This window comes from Spermophilus citellus (genome assembly GCF_964194105.1).
Source record: "Spermophilus citellus genome assembly, chromosome: 13".
Classification (NCBI taxonomy): domain Eukaryota; kingdom Metazoa; phylum Chordata; class Mammalia; order Rodentia; family Sciuridae; genus Spermophilus; species Spermophilus citellus.
In genome coordinates, this window is record NC_138193.1 from 73697175 (window position 1) to 73715589 (window position 18415).

The 18415-nt window shown below is 35.2% G+C and overlaps 1 long non-coding RNA gene across 1 annotated transcript; it reads left to right on the top strand.

Moving 5' to 3' along the window:
• Positions 1 to 546: 546 nt before the first annotated feature.
• Positions 547 to 17332, top strand: LOC308633083. Its single transcript, XR_014018695.1, has 4 exons — positions 547 to 2022; positions 11358 to 11415; positions 12575 to 12677; positions 13988 to 17332. It is a non-coding gene; the product is annotated as an uncharacterized lncRNA (long non-coding RNA).
• Positions 17333 to 18415: the final 1083 nt, after the last annotated feature.

Genomic DNA, 18415 nt, shown 5'->3' on the forward strand with positions numbered 1-18415 from the left:
TTGAGTCAACATATATTTTCTAACCCAGTCAACTGAAATGTTTTGGTACTAAAAATTACCTCTGGAATATAATATGAATTCCAAAACCACTTCACATTAAAGTAACTAAGATTCCTTTGAGAAACAGTCAATTCCAGGTCTAGTGAAGTATACAAGGTAAACCTGGTCATGGTGATATGAATGAAGTAGAGTCTACCAAATGCTACAGAGAGTATATGAAGAGAAAATGAGAGCCAACTGAAAAATCTTACATGGTCAGAGTTAAATATGTAATGAGGGCAATAGATCAAATATTTCAAAATATTTGAAATGATGTTATTTCAGAATGATATTAAAATGTATCCATTAGTCTTTTCTGGAGCCTTCCAAAGCACCATATTTTTCCTAAAATTATTAAAATGTAGGAAAGAACTCAGCATTTGGTCATTCCTTCTTCTTTAAATAAACTGTACTTTAAAACATCTTAATATTGATAAAGAAAAGTCATCTTTCCTCTTGTTCAATAATTATAGCTGAGTTGCAAAAGGAATGATGAAATTAGAAAACCTCTGCTTTGTAATATTTTATAAATAATAGATTGAGTCAAGGATCATCAAAGGGTGTTTTAACCTGTAGGTGAGAAGCTAATGAGAAACTTCATAATGGATAGAACTGGGGAATACATTTGAATCTACTCATCAATCGTAACTTCTTAATTACAGAAAAAGAGAGACAATGTGAACCTCCTGATGTAACGCAAAAAGGAATACACCACCTCTAAAGAAATATTGTTACCTCCAACAAATGACTTGGATCTATTCAAGCCTCTTGCTCTACCAGCAATGAAAATGAGAAGATAATCAGGAAATTCTATGGGTCCAATGGTTTAGTTGAAAGTGGAAGTTTTGTTTTCAAAAGGTTTTATAAAGTTATGTTAAGTGAATCTAAATGTGGATCTACTTGTTAAGTGAACACATGTGTTCTTCCCCAAATTAACAAGTATAGTATTTGAGATAACTGAAAAGGGATTATATTAAATATCATTAGGTGATAAGTTTTGTGAAGTATGATAATAGCATTTTGATCATGATAGTAGAGCCTTATCTGCTCATTATACATACTAATATATTTCTAGGTAAAATGGATACCTGAGATTTCCAGTTCAATATATCAAAACCACCAAAATGAATGGCAGAGAAGACTAGCCATAAAAGCAATAACTCTTGTAGTTTGATAATGGAAACTTAGGTATTCATGCTACTGTTCTTTATGTTTAACTATGTTTGATAATTCCTATCAAGAAATTCAGATTTTCATTTTACATACTCAGCATTCTCAAGGCATTATTTCAAAAAGGAAAAGCAACTACCTTTCTTTCAGTTATAAATTATTAAAATAAGAATTTTGTTTTCAGCAATATTTTAGTTCTCAAAGTAGTTAACAAGCTATGGTCTTTTAAAAATATTGGGTCTTGTTTGTCTAAGAGTAATTCAATTGAAAACTTAAAGATTTTCCTAATGTGTAGAATGTTAAGGAGAATAAAGAAAGAGAAAGAGACAGAAAGCAATAATATTATAGAGTACTTCTCTTTCATTTAATAACAAGAATATGTTTCAGAATAGAAAATATTTACAGGGAAATGTGCATTGGAAAGAAAATAACAAAAAGTTTTAAAAATAATTTTAATAATTAATCAACATATTTACTATAAATAGGTGAAATTTAAACAAAACACATACACAAAATATGATGGTACCCACTTACATATTGCCCTTCTATATACTCACTATTTATGTGTTCTTTCTCTCTCTATTTTTTTGTCTCCTTCAGGACTATACTGCATTCTCTCAGATTCCAGGGATACATATTAGCAGAACTAATTGATCTGTTAAGCATATATGTAGCTAGACACAGTGGCACCAGCCTATAATTCCACCAACTCAAGAAGCTGAGGCAGGAGGATCCCAAGCTCAAGGCCAGCCTCAACAACTCAGTGAAACTGTCTCAAAATAAAAATAAAAAAGATTGGAATGGAGCTCAATGGTAAAGCACCTCTGGGTTTAATTACCAGTATTAAAAAAAAGCATAAATCAAAATAATTAAATTAGCATCTTGATGACTCTAAATGGAAATGCATTGGAGTATGTGTGATTTTTATCTGTGAGAATATTTTAAAGGACCTTACATATGTGGAAGACAAGGCTACACAATAGTGAAATCAAAGCAAAAGACAGAACACAATTTTTAATAGCTTATTTAAAAATGAGAAATAAGGAGAATTAGTATTTAAATAAGCATAACAATTACCTCCTAGGAAAAAATTCAGAATGACGGTCCCTATGCCAAGTTCTTGTTTAAAGTTCTACAAAAATTGGGAGTTATATACTTCCTGCCTCAGTTTCCTTTTATGTGAAAGACAATAATTCCCATACAAGGGATTCAAGCATCACATGAGGCAAACCAGAACATTGTTTTGAACTAATGTAACAAATGTACTTTGCAAACTTGTAATCATTTATGAATCATTTCAGAATGGTTTATGTAGATGCTTAAAACTCTAAACTTCTAAAGCCATGAATTCAAAGCAATTTCATTTATTTATGTTTTGAGTTGAATATATGACTTCATCTCATAGTCATCAATATTAACTAAAAGCTACTTTAAAAATAACTAAATACATAGTCCACTTATAATTGACATATGATAAGTGCTGAATGAAAATTTAAGTACATCTGCATTTTTCTTACTTGGTGCTTAGAGATTTATGACTAATAGGCTTATCAGGGCTGAAACACTCACAGAATATTGCCTTTATTAAGAAACGCCAAATGGAAAAATAAACTTGATGAACAACATGTTTTTAGAAGATTTTGTGAGATAAACATTATTGAACTAAACATAACTTTCCACCTAGTGAGATCTTAATGAACCATCCAGTGTAATGGCCCCTGCCTGTCAACCTAAACTTTTTAGGATCTGTTTAAGAAAATCATAATGTTATTATGTTCTGAGCATCCTCTAGAATTGGCATTATCTACTTTATTCTGAGACATTTTGAAAAGGATACTTTAAAATACCTGATTTAAGCCAGGCACAGAGGCGCACACCTGTAATCCCAGCAGCTCAGAAAGCTGAGGCAGGAGGATTTCAAGTTCAAAGCCAGCCTCAGCAACATAAAGAGGCCCTAAACAACTCAGCGAGACCCTGTCTCTAATAAAATATAAAAAACAGCTGGGGATGTGGCTCAGTGGTTAAGCACCCTTGGGTTCAATCCCCTAAACAACTCAGCAAGACCCTGTCTCTAAGTAAAATATAAAAAAACAGCTGGGGATGTAGCTCAGTGGTTAAGCACCCTTGGGTACAATCCCTGGTACCAAAACAAACAAAAAAGAAACCTGACTTGGTCCACTACTGTCTATGTGCCTGGGTAGGTTCATTTAACTTCTTCCTTGTTGATGACATTGTAATTGAAGTTGATGAAATGGCAATTGTTAAACCTACCTCACTGAGTTACTGTTAGGATCTTTGAGATCCATATGAATGAAAATTCTTTAAAAACTAAGTCAGTATTTTAGTGTACTCTGAAGCATAATTATTGAATTTTCCATTCTAATTTAGTGAACCTGTTGTGAAGAATTTATTGTGGGAATACATTAATTCCACATAACAAAGTAAATATTTTTGCTTTTAATTGGAATACTATGGTTAGCTTCTTGAGTGTCACAAAAAAAGCCATACTGTATTTAATGAATACAGAATAGCTTATTGCAATGAATAATGATAATTACATGTTTATTTAAAGATTCTTCATTTTTTCTCAAAATATAGCTAATTAAAATAAATTACTAGTTCCTTATAAGTGAATTAAATAAAAGCACAAAAGAGCCATTAAATGAACACTTATAGAAAAATTTAAAATGGCCAGAATAGGATACATACATGCCTTTCTATCTTTTCATTTCTATAACAAATGTATCAAGTTCAGCAAAATAGTAGAATTTTCTGTAGTTATATAATGATTTATTTAAAAAGCATTGATTTTTATCATTCTCTGTATTTTTCTATATCTAAAATATTAATTAAGAAATAAATTTAAGAAAACATGTATGTACTGAGAATAAATTTAGCACAAATATCAAAAACCAATTGTTGTATGAAATAACAATAATTTGCTCTTAACATTTAGCAAGAATTCTAAAGAATGTTGATTATAGAATTGGTAAATTACAAAAGAGAGAAAGATGGCCACTGCGTACGGGGGTTGCTGAAGTGCTGAGCCTGGTGCTCAGAGCAGCGGCTTTAATCGAGACTTTGCGCAGCCTGTTAGAGCTCCTTTCACCATTAATCTGTAGTGGACCACCCTGCCAAGCAGCAGAAAAAACAAAGAGATTGAAAAAGAGATGCTTGGCTCCCGGACGCTTTCCTGCTCAGAGCCGCAGGCGCTTTGCGCCCATCTGCTTCCTCTTTCACTTCGCTCCCGGCAGAGAAGCTGAATGGGTAATCAGCAGTGGATTTGACTTCTTCCCTTCCCTTCTAATACCTCTCCTCCCAAGCATCAAATAAATTTATAAGAGTAAACAGTAACTCAGCAGTCAAACAGAACAAGAAGTATCATGAGCATAAAAAATCAAGGAAGAAAAGGAGTACAAACAATGAAAGACAGCCTAAATATTCAGGAGGACCTGGAGTCATCAGAAAAATGGCCATATAAAGAACTCAAGGAACACCTTAGATAGATGGAAAGGAACCTTAAAGATCACATTGAAAATGAATTACATAAACAGATAAAAGAAGAAGTTAAGCATCTTTATCAGGAGATAGAGATTATAAAAAAAAATCAAACAATAATTCTAGAAATGAAGGAAACGATAAACCAAATTAAAAACTCAATCGAGAGTATCACTAACAGAGTGGAGCAACTAGAAGCCAGAACGTCAGATAATGAAGACAAAATATATCATCTTGAAAAGAGTCTAGCCAACTCAGATAGACTGGTAAAAAATCACGAGAAAAACATCCAAGAGATTTGGGATAACTTAAAAAAACCAAACTTACGAGTCATCGGGATAGAGGAAGGCACAGAGATTCATGCCAAGGGAATGAGTAACTTGCTGAATGAAATAATTACAGAAAACTTTCCAGAAATAAAAAAGGAAACAGATATACAAATTGTAGATGCATACAGGACACCGAGCACACAAAATCACAGTAGACCAACGCCAAGACAAATTGTTATGAAGATATCCAATATACAGAACAAAGAGAAAATATTAAAAGCTACAAGAGAAAAGAGGCAGATTACATTTAGGGGTAAACCAATAAGGTTAACAATGGATTTTTCATCACAGACACTGAAAGCGAGAAGATCCTGGAACAACGTATTTCAAACACTGAAAGACAATGGATGCCAACCAAGAATTCTGTATCCAGCAAAATTAAGCTTCAGATACGACAATGAAATAAAAATCTTTCATGATAAACAAAAGCTAAAAGAATTTGAAGCCAGAAAACAAGCATTGCAAAGCGTCTTGAGCAAAACTCTACACGAGGAAGAAATGAAAAACAATAACCAAAACCATCAGCGGGAAGTGCCTCGGTAAAGACAGAGGACAGGGGGAAAGCTAATCATGGAGAAACAAACTAAATTAGAAAAAAAAGAGAGATAAATAATCAAATATGGCAGGAAGTACAAACCATATATCAATAGTAACTCTAAACATTAATGGCTTAAACTCTCCAACGAAGTGACATAGGCTGGTAACATGGATTAAAAAAACAAATCCAACAATATGCTGCCTCCAGGAGACCCATCTGATTGGAAAAGACATACACAGGCTCAAGGTAAAAGGTTGGGAAAAAATATACCACGCACACGGTCCTCGTAAGCAAGCAGGGGTGGCCATTCTCATATCGAATAAAATCGACTTCAAGACTAAGTTAATCAAAAGGGATAAGGAAGGACATTATATACTGTTAAAAGGAACCATTCACCAACAAGACATAACAATTATCAATATTTATGCACCAAATAATGGCGCTGCGATGTTCATAAAACAAACTCTCCTCAAGTTCAAGAATCAAATAGACCACAACAGAATAATCATGGGTGACTTCAACACACCTCTATCACCATTGGACAGATCCTCCAAACAAAAGTTGAATAAAGAAACTATTGACCTCAATATCACAATCAATAACCTAGACTTAACTGACATATATAGAATATATCAACCATCATCAAGTGGATATACTTTTTTCTCAGCAGCACATGGAACCTTCCAAAAATAGATCATATATTATGCCATAGGGCAACCCTCAGTAAATATAAAGGGGCTGAGATAATACCATGCATTTTATCAGATCATAATGGAATGAAACTGGAAATCAATGATAAAAGAAGGAAGGAAAAATTCTACATCACATGGACAATGAACAATACGTTACTGAATGATCAATGGGTTACAGAAGACATAAAGGAGGAAATGAAAAAATTCTTAGAGATAAATGAAAATACAGACACAACATATCGGAATCTATGGGACACAATGAAAGCAGTTTTAAGAGGGAAATTCATCGCCTGGAGGTCATTCCTCAAAAAAAGGAAAAACCAACAAATAAATGAGCTCACACTTCATCTCAAAGCCCTAGAAAATGAAGAGCAAAACAATAGCAAATGTAGCAGAAGGCAAGAATTAATTAAAATCAGAGCAGAAATCAATGAAATTGAAACAAAAGAAACTATTGAAAAAATTAACAAAACAAAAAGTTGGTTCTTTGAAAAAATAAATAAGATCGACAGACCCCTAGCCATACTAACGAAGAGAAGAAGAGAGAGAACTCAAATTACTAACATACGGGATGAAAAAGGCAATATTACAACAGACGCTTCAGAAATACAGAAGACAATTAGAAATTATTTTGAAAACCTATATTCCAACAAAATAGAAGATAGTGAAGACATCGATAAATTCCTTAAGTCATATGATTTGCCCAGACTGAGTCAGGAGGAAACTCACAACTTAAACAGACCAATATCAATAGATGAAATAGAAGAAGCAATCAAAAGACTTCCAACCAAGAAAAGCCCAGGACCGGATGGGTATACAGTGGAGTTCTACAAAACCTTTAAAGAAGAATTAATACCAATACTTTTCAAGTTATTTCAGGAAATAGAAAAAGAGGGAGCTCTGCCAAATTCATTCTATGAGGCCAACATCACCCTGATTCCGAAACCAGACAAAGACACCTCAAAGAAAGAAAACTACAGACCAATATCTCTAATGAACCTAGATGCAAAAATCCTCAATAAAATTCTGGCAAATCGGATACAAAGGCACATCAAAAAAATTGTGCACCATGATCAAGCAGGATTCAGCCCTGGGATGCAAGGATGGTTCAATATACGGAAATCAATAAATGTTATTCACCACATCAATAGACTTAAAGATAAGAACCATATGATCATCTCGATAGACGCAGAAAAAGCATTTGACAAAGTACAGCATCCCTTTATGTTCAAAACATTAGAAAAACTAGGGATAACAGGAACTTACCTCGACACTGTAAAAGCTATCGATGCTAAGCCTCAGGCTAGCATCATTCTGAATGGAGAAAAATTGAAGGCATTCCCTCTAAAATCTGGAACAAGACAGGGATGCCCCCTATCACCACTTCTATTCAATATAGTTCTCGAAACACTGGCCAGAGCAATTAGACAGACGAAAGAAATTAAAGGCATAAAAATAGGAAAAGAACTTAAATTATCACTATTTGCGGATGACATGATTCTACACCTAGAAGACCCAAAAGGGTCTACAAAAAAACTACTAGAACTAATAAATGAATTCAGCAAAGTGGCAGGATATAAAATCAACACACATAAATCAAAGGCATTTCTGTATATCAGCGACAAAACTTCTGAAACGGAAATGAGGAAAAACACTCCATTCACAATATCCTCAAATACAATAAAATACTTGGGAATCAACCTAACAAAAGAGGTGAAAGACCTATACAATGAAAACTACAGAACCCTAAAGAGAGAAATAGAAGAGGATCTTAGAAGATGGAAAAATATACCTTGTTCATGGATAGGCAGAACTAACATCATCAAAATGGCGATATTACCAAAAGTTCTCTATAGGTTTAATGCAATGCCAATCAAAATCCCAACAGCATTTCTTGTAGAAATAGATAAAGCAATCATGAAATTCATATGGAAAAACAAAAGACCCAGAATAGCAAAACAATGCTAAGCAGGAAGTGTGAATCAGGCGGTATAGCAATACCAGACCTCAAACTATAGTACAGAGCAATAGTAACAAAAACAGCATGGTACTGGTACCAAAACAGGTGGGTGGACCAATGGTACAGAATAGAGGACACAGAAACCAATCCACAAAACTACAACTATCTTATATTTGACTAAAAGGGACTAAAAGCATGCAATGGAGGAAGGATAGCATCTTCAACAAATGGTGCTGGGAAAACTGGAAATCCATATGCATCAAAATGAAACTGAATCCCTTTCTCTCGCCATGCACAAAAGTTAACTCAAAATGGATCAAGGAGCTTGATATCAAATCAGAGACACAGCGTCTGATAAAAGAAAAAGTTGGCTACAATCTACATACTGTGGGGTTGGGCCCCAAATTCCTCAATAGGACATCCATAGCACAAGAGTTAATGACTAGAATCAACAAATGGGACTTTCTTAAACTGAAAAGTTTTTTCTCAGCAAGAGAAACAATAAGAGAGGTAAATAGGGAGCCTACATCCTGGGAACAAATTTTTACTCCTCACACTTCAGATAGAGCCCTAATATCCAGAGTATACAAAGAACTCAAAAAATTAGACAATAAGGTAACAAATAACCCAATCAACAAATGGGCCAAGGACATGAACAAACACTTCACAGAGGAGGACATACAATCAATCAACAAGTACATGAAAAAATGCTCACCATCTCTAGCAGTCAAGGAAATGCAAATCAAAACCACCCTAAGATACCACCTCACCCCAGTAAGATTGGCAGCCATTATGAAGTCAAACAACAATGAGTGCTGGCGAGGATGTGGGGAAAAGGGTACACTTGTACATTGCTGGTGGGACTGCAAACGGGTGCGGCCAATTTGGAAAGCAGTATGGAGATTCCTGGGAAAGCTGGGAATGGATCCACCATTTGACCCAGCTATTGCCCTTCTCGGACTATTTCCTGAAGACCTTAAAAGAGTACACTACAGGGATACTGCCACATCGATGTTCATAGCAGCACAATTCACAATTGCTAGACTGTGGAATCAACCCAGATGCCCTTCAATAGATGAATGGATAAAAAAAATGTGGCATTTATACACCATGAAGTATTACGCAGCACTAAAAAATGACAAAATCACGGAATTTGCAGGGAAATGGATGGCACTAGAGCAGATTATGCTTAGTGAAGCTAGCCAATCCCTAAAAAACAAATACCAAATGTCTTCTTTGATATAATGAGAGCAACTAAGAACAGAACAGGGAGGAAGAGCAGGAAGAAAAGATTAACATTAAACAGAGACATGAGGTGGGAGGGAAAGGGAGAAAAAAAGGGAAATCACATGGAAATGGAGGGAGACCCTCATTGTTATACAAAATTACATAGAAGAGGTTATGAGGGGAATGGGATAACAAACATGGAGGGAAATGAATTACAGTAGATGGGGTAGAGAGAGAAGATGGGAGGGGAGGGGAGGGGGGATAGTAGAGGATAGGAAAGGTAGCAGAATACAACAGTCACTAATATGGCAGTATGTAAAAATGTGATGTGTAACCGATGTGATTCTGCAATCTGTATTTGGGGTAAAAATGGGAGTTCATAAGCCACTTGATTCTAATGTATGAAATGTGATTTGTCAAGAGCTTTGTAATGTTGTGAACAACCAATAAAAAAAAAAATATCTTCACAAAAAAAAAAAAAAAGAATTGGTAAATTAAACCAAGACATCAAGCACCATTCTTTTCACCTTTCTTCTCTATTGACCATAGGCATTGGCTTACCTTTAAACTGGCTCAATTATAGTTAATGAGATATTTATAAAATTTCTAGCTATTGCATTCTGAAATGTGGATATGTGGTTGAAAAAAAAAATATACTATTTTCTTCTAAGTCTGGGAGTAAAAGGAAAGATAAACTACTCTCTTCCTCCATAACAAACATTTCTTCAAAATAAAATTTATTTTATTAGAAAATGTAACATGCCCATCTATATGCCACTCACTGGCAAATAGCTTGACCAGTCAGATTAATGAGGTGAAGCAATAGAAATTGGAACAAAACCACAATAGAAGTTTGAACAAAATTTCTCTTCACCCAAGGACCATGGAAACGGCTGTACTCAGGGCAGCTAACTTCTATATCACTACAGGATGGGCTATTAAACGTAAATGGAGATGGCTAAGAAATCAAGATGGTGGAATAGAAGCAGCAAGCACTAATTTGCTTCTCCATGTGATGAAAACAAAGCAGTAGGAAGGATAGTACTGTGGCGAGAGGCAGTGAGAAAGCAGTGGAAATGAACCACACTGAACACAAAACCCGGTGCCTCCCAGAGAACAGGGAGAATAACAAACTATGAGAAGCATAATACCCCAGGTCCTGGTGCCAGACACCAGGGGAAGAGGACTCTCTCTGCTCCAAGGTAAAGATAAAAGGGAAAGCATCACAGTGTGGCACAAAAACTTTCACCCTGCAGACAAAGAACATAAATCAATAGGTGACTTAAGACTAAGAACTTAAATCAAAATAGGAATATTTGAAGGAATATTTGTTATAGAGGAGCAGTTTATGTTTCCCAGCCTTGGGGAAGGAACTCACTGCACCTCTCAGCAAACCCTCCAAGTGCTTTTGCAGGAGCCATCTTAAAAAGGGCCCTATAGTTAGGGACCAATCTGCCCTGGGGACCAGAAAACCTACTGGGCAAAATCACACCTCAATGTCCCCACTGACTGCTTAGATGGTAGCCTCATAAGGTAGTCATGACTGAGGGAGTGTCACGGACACAGGCTCACTGCTGTGGGGATCATGGGCTGCAATAGGGAGGGGCATAGAAAGGACAGCAACCCAGCAAGCCTGCCATTTTACTGACATTTAATATCTTTTTTTTTTTTTTTTGGACACTGGGGATTGAACTCATGGACACTCAACCACTGAGCCATTTTCTTAGACCTGCTTTGTATTTTATTTAGAAACAGGATCTCACTGAATTGCTTAGTGCTGAGGCTGGCTTTGAACTCAGGATCTTCCCGCCTCAGCCTCCAGAGCCGCTGGGATTACAGGCATGTACCACCTTGCCTGGCTAATGTTCAGTATATTTAAATTCTAATTTTGTTTCTTTTTTAAGGTGAGTTTTCTAATTTACAATGTTTAGAAGATCATATGTCTCACCAAATGATTTCCAGGTAATTTCTAATTGTGTTAATTTGTTTTAACCCTGGGAGGTTTAAACTGATTTTGCCTTGCATACGATAGCTGTAAAAACACAGGATTGCGTACTACAGACCAATCTCAAAATCTATTCCTGAGCTTTTTCTGTCCCCAACAATGATAAGTTATTTCCTCCGTTCTGGGAGACTGATTATATGCCATGAATTTGTAATCCCTCACCTTTTCTCTTCGCCTTGACCCATGATTATGAGCAGAGTTCATTTCTAGATGCAGGTGAAAGGGCTTATAAAAATGTAGTAACTGGTGTGCTCTTTCCCACGTCAGAGGTTATAGAGTACTCTTTTTCCTCAGTTTTCGTTTGACCTGATGTCTGAGGCCATATCTTTGTTGCCCTTTTTCTTCATTTCAGAGGACATGTGGATTTCTTGATGCAGCTCTTTGCTGTTCTTGTAGTCACAGAGATTTTACATTTGGCCTCTTTTTGTCATGCTGCGCTGTGTGGTTCCAGATTTTTGACCTGGAACAATTCTTAAAGTGGACTGTTTTCTTTCTCTGGTGACCCACATGCCCTGGTCATTCTCACTTGTGAAATATTTCTCCCTGCATCAAGACACATGTGCTCTCCTATGGCAGCCAGGATCAATGACCTTTCTATGAAAGAATCTTCAACCATCTATGGAATTTTTTTGTTAAGTACAGGAAACTAGAAACAGTTTGCATATATTCTATTTTTCCCATGTCCTGTTTACTTATCCTGTTTGAGTTTTTCCATAGTCTCTTTCTGTTTTATTTTTCACCAGCAATATATTGAAACAAGAGTGCTTAGTTGGTGACCTGGGATAGATTCAGTCACCTGGGAAATACAACAGTCTCTGCCTTTGATTATTGCAAGTCATGTAGAAACTGGATGAATATCGCCACTGGACTTGAAAACCATAATTTCCCCCCCCTTTTTTATAGCCAAGGCTTGATGTTCAAATATTTCTTTAATCCCTCTACTCAAAATAAGAATTTGTTCCTCCGAGATATGCCTAATAATCCTTGCAATGTTTCTTAGTTTAGTAGGGTAATTATATTTTATCTATATTGGTGTGCTCCTTACAAAAAAAGAGTCTTTTATTTGACCTAATTTTTATTCTTCTGGTTTTAACAATTTCTTTGGCTTATATATAGACTTCTACAAGTTGCGTTTTACAGAAGAACCATCCATAGTCTATTTTTTGTCTACCAAAAGGAAAATTACATGCAGTGAAATACCCCTAGCAGTGGCCTTCAGGTATAGGAATTCTTAGATTGGTGGTGCGGGTTGTTTGTGAGCACTTGTGGGCCTTTCTTTATAGCTCTGAAAAATATTGAGGTTTTGTACTGTGGGAGTTCGAGGTTCTCCATGTACAAATGGAGCATCCAAAACAGAAATGTTGGTGTTGTCATTGTTAATATGATCTCAGTAATATCCATAAATTTCTAAGGACAGAGGAAAAAAAATGTTATACCACAGGCCTCTCTCTTTATGTCATTTGGTGCTTCTACTATTACCTAATAGTTTACTTTTTATATGTGTCAGAATCAAGAGGCATAATTCAATGGTTATTCCAGAATCATTTTTTAACCACCATGGACCATATGTGGTCAATGATTATACACATAGCACAATCCTTTTTCTATTCTTAGGAGGACATAATTACATTGCCTCTTTTAAAATCCAAACTGCTTACAAAAATAAGGTTTGATATTTTTAGCCTTTCAGATGAATATTTCAATACTTCTCACCTACCAAATCTTGGGTATGTAGTCAATTATTATGAAAATCTAGGTGACTTAAGCTTTTAAATAAAATGATCCGTAAGAGAAAGTGATATTTTTTGACTATTGACAGGTTATTATCCACTGATGATATGTAAAACATACATAATATGCCACATTTACCTAGATTTCTAACAACAGCTGTAGAGAGATAGGGATATCAATTATAAAATATATATTTAAAACTCCATCTATCATTTAACTACCCATCTATCTATCAACATGCTGAATATGTGTAAGCTAAATTAATAGAACCTGAAACTGCTGGTATTTTTTTTTTAAGTCTTCCCTTAGAGAAGATATTTTGGACACAAGAACTAAGTTCACGACTATTTTAATCCTTGTAGCTTAGATTTACAATGATTAGAATCAGAATATAAATACATTAGAATGGTTAAAATTATACCTAGCCAAGAGGAAAAAAAATATGAATTTCTTATAATTGTGATGTATATTATACCTATACACAATTTGATTAATCTGTATGGTATCTACTTTCTTATCATTTTGCTCCAAAACTTCATTTTTGTTTCAATGTGTGTTTTTTTATCTAGAAGCAGGTAAATCCACCCTTGCAAAAGTGAAAAGTTGTCTTATATTAGCAACATTTCTCAACGATTTCTTTAGCTCGAAAAGCAAAATTGATTTGGCAACACATATGAAAGTGTAATGATGGGTTACTGATTTTTATTTTTCACACATTTTTCCTTAAGCTTTCAAATTCAGATTTTATGTGAAGCACTCTCTCTTTGTAAAGCACACATTTTTTTTTGTTTTTTTCAGTTGCTCTATCAAAAGGTTCCAGGTCCTTGCTAAAGTCATCCGTGAATATAAGGAATGACATTTTGCTAGCAGTGCACTTTTTATCACAGTAACAAGCCTGAGCTTCTCTTTTGTGGAATGACCCTGAAATGGGTACAACTGGGAGCGATGAGGATCTATCAAGGTGAATGAATACTATTTTATTAAGTGAAGCAAACCATTTGCTCTGTCAACCTACTTTTTTTGCTTCAGTGATAATGGAGCTTTTTAGAAACTCAAATGGTCTCACACATACCATATCTGATAAATTTCCATTTGTAACATCTACACACAGACACACTGGATTTTCTACTGCTGGCTCTTATTCTCACAGAACTTTCTGAAATTCAAATTCTTTACATTATACCTGGACTGTCTCCCTTGTGTAGACTGTCAGTGCCTTTCTGAATTTCAGCTCCATGTAAAAAGAACTGATATTTACAAATGTAAATAAAACGGTATAATGGACTCTTCTACTTTTTTTTTTTTGAGGTTGACTTAAGATGTGACTGCAGTCACTATTTCCTGAGCCTGACCTCAATTTTAACTTTGAATATTGATATCAACTCCCCACCTCCAATCGCCCTCCCTTCTTTCTAATAAGATTATTTTTAATTTCCTTGAAGTTAATTTGTTGGCTTAGTCTTTAATGGTAATATGCAATTGCTTTTTTTCACCCCAGTGTTGTAGTTTTAAAATCATTTGTAGTATTTATCCTGCCTTAACTGTGTGATGCTTTGTGTTTACCAAGTAGAAATATCTCATTTTTTATAATTCTCCTTCTTATCTCAAATGAGGCAAAGTGAAGCATGTGTCATTGTAGTTTTGAGATATTAACTTCTTTCAGAACCAAATGTTAGCAAACCTATCTTGGCAAGATAAGACATTACCCTAGCTAGTTAGGAAGTTGATCATCCTAATTTTGAATCCTTGTTCTATTGCTCTCAACTATTATAAGCATTATAAATATCAGTGACATATTGTACACATTATATTATCTTAATTATTGATATACATATATATATGATTATTTATAACTCAGGTATATCTGAATTATTATGGAGATTTACTTGAGAAAAGTAGCTTCTGCAATATCCAGTAGATAGTGGTTAGTAAAACATGCATCAGAAAATAGTAACTCAATAATAGTTGGGGTAGCAAATGGTATAGAGATAAGCTGTCCAATAGAGTATCCATTCCTTTGTGAGTATATAATTTCAAATGAAAATGAATTACAATAGGATATGTTAAAAATGCAATTCCTTAGGACACTGGCCACATATCGTGTGTTCAGTAACTACATGTAGGTTTTGGAGTGGATACTGTAGAAAGTTGTATTGGACCATGTCTGTAGATAGAAAAGAACATATTCTTTGATGTCAAAAAAGGCCTATTATGGTTTGGATGTGAGGTGTCCCTCAAAAACTCACATGTGAGACAATGAAAGGTTTTGAGGAGAAATGATTGGGTTATACCTTAACCTAATCAGTGAATTCATCACTAATGGGATTAACCGAGTGGTGACTGGAGGCATGTGGGGTGTATCTGGAGGAAGTGGTTCATGGGGGCACGGCTATGGCATATATTTTTGTATCTGGCAAGTGGAGACCTCTCTCTCTCTCTCTGCTTCCTGATCATCATGTGAGCTGCTTCCCTCTGCCAGACTCTTCCACCATGATGTCCTGCCTCACCTTGAGCCCCGAGGAATGGAGCCTGCAATCCATGGATTGAGACCTCTGAAACTGTGAGCCTGACTAAAACAAGGCCTATTATCAAACCTCAGCTCTACCACCATTAACTGAGCGATTTGACAAGGTCCTTTTATTGCATCTCTTAAGTGTCTTGTTGATCTGGGATTTTGAGAGGGAATTGGTAAGATCTCTAAGGCTTGAGGGATCCTAGGGGAGCCACATAGTCAAAGATTGTAAGACATCCAAGCCATTTGAAGTAAAAACCAAGGAAAAAAGCCCAAGACACAGCAACAGAAATTTAAATGAATTTCATTCTCCTCCTGTGATCATCTTCCGCTCTCTGCCGATTGTCTCCATGGTCTCCTCCTGCCAGCCAGTTTCTTCCACTTGTGGCAGAAGAAAGGCTTTTGTTTCCCTGCTCTCATTAGAAATCCTCAAAGAATCCCCCTATCATTACTGCCACCCCTCACTGTGCTACTCAGTTTGATTGGAGAGGACAAAGAATGATGAGGATGAAAAGAATCCAGCTTCCATCAATTTTAGGGACCAGAGATGCTTAATTATATAACAAGGTTGTACCTGAAATTCAGACCATTGATGGAATAATTTTGCAATGTGAGGTTGAGGAGTCAGTTGATTCAAGAGCACAGCAGAGGACATAGCATCTGTGGGCTGTGTGCCTTGCAGGGTGCTGTGACAAATATTGGAAGGACATGAATGAAACGCCCTTTCAAATGCATAGCTCATAGCAGAAACTCAGTAAGTGATCATGTTGGATGTTTTGCATTTACTCTTCATTAACTAATATGATACAGAGAGAAGTAGGAATCCTTTGTCCCTTTCTTTTCCAAGGGAAATTTTAGCTAAATACTTAACTGATGAGATGTTTTCAGGGTCCAATTCTATTTCTGGAAGACTTTCTCAGCTCCAACTTCCCTTCAAAGCCCTTTCATTTATTCTCTTTACCAATCAGACCATAGTTTACTCAACTGCCCTTATTCGCTAATCCTCTGTATTTTCAAATATTCTGTTTGAAACATTCTCCAACTTTGCTCCTCCTCTTCCTTTCCCTGGGAAGCATTGCCTCACTGCTACAGCCCACCATGGCTGCATTTTCTCTTCTGGATTCTTGTATTTAATTTTGCCTTTATTTTTTTTTTCTTAGTATGGAGATTCCCCAGCCCTTTTGCTTTTTATGTAGGGACAGGACTTCACTAAGTTGCTGAAAGCCTTGCTAAATTGTTGAGGCTAAGCCAGGCACAATGACATATACCTGTAATCCCAGCAACAAGGGAGGCTGAGACAGAGGATCGTAACTTTGACTCCAGTCTCAGCAACTTAATGAGGTCCTAAGCAACTTAGTAAGACCCTGTCTCAAAAAACAAACAAAAAAACTAAACAACAACAACAACAAAACTAAAAGGGCTGGGGATGTAGCTCAGTGTTAAAACTACACCTGGAATACCCAATACCAAAAACAAAACAAAACAGATATAGTATAAATTATTGAGGCTGGTCTCAAATTTGAGGTCCTCCTATTTCATCCTTCAGAGTCACTGGGATTATGGCATGTGCCACTGTATCATATATAATAATCATATATATATATATATATATATATATATATGAACATTATATATATAATAACAGTTTTACTACCTTATAAGTTTTCTCATGTCATTATCTAGTCCATCTTCTTGTTCCACAGGTGGATTATCTATTAACAGTTGATAAACATTAGGTTGTTTCCAGCTTTGGCTCATTATAATTAAAGTTGCTGTAAGTATACTTAGGTATTTGTGTTATCACCTATAAATGTTTATTTCTTGTATTAAAGCTAAGGTAGTTGTTTAAAATATTTTAAGTTGCATTTTATCCAAAAATAGTTATCTATTTGCACTGAGAGAATTTTCAAGATGTGTTAATTCACCTTCTGGATGAAATCACAAGCTTCTTTTTTTCTTCTATGCAAATTTTAGTTCTTTTTCTAAATGAACTATGTTTTAGAATATTTTCCATGGAATTTTCCTAAAATAGAAAACATATACTATTTAAAATGTGATAACGTCTGTGTTATAACTGTCAAGAATTAATCTTGTGTAGATATGAATGCTTTTTAAAAGTAGTTCATGTTTATTTGTTTATTTGCCTTTCCCATTCTTTATTACTTTTTAATTTGTATCATGGTTTGAATTATAAGTTATGAAAGTTGTGTGTTTGTGATTAAATCATTTTGACATATTTTTGCAAGATGTATTTCAATTATGATTAATGAAGCTTACATTTTATATTGTAATTTTATTCCCATGTATTTAGAATGAATTAGATTTATAGGTTTCAGTAGTCAATACTCTCTGTTGATCACTTTTTTCCAAACATAAAATTCTGTGGTTTGATCATATCTTCATTTTTTGCTCTTCCAGGACTAAAATTAAAGTTTATTTCATTGATCCTTATAGTCTGATTTCTCCATCAAACATCTGCATTTACAATGATTTGACTGATCAAGACCTACTATGTCATAATCTTTTGACTATTGCTGTGATAAACACCTGTTTCTTCTCTCCTTTGACTTTGCCAATATCTTAAGGAACTTAGAGCTTCAGTGGAAAACGCTGAAAACAGTTTTATTTTTGTTTCTGTTTTTGCAACTCTTTATGATATTTTGTTCACTTTTTTTAACGCTCCATTGCATTTATATTTTCAGTGACTTTTTTTC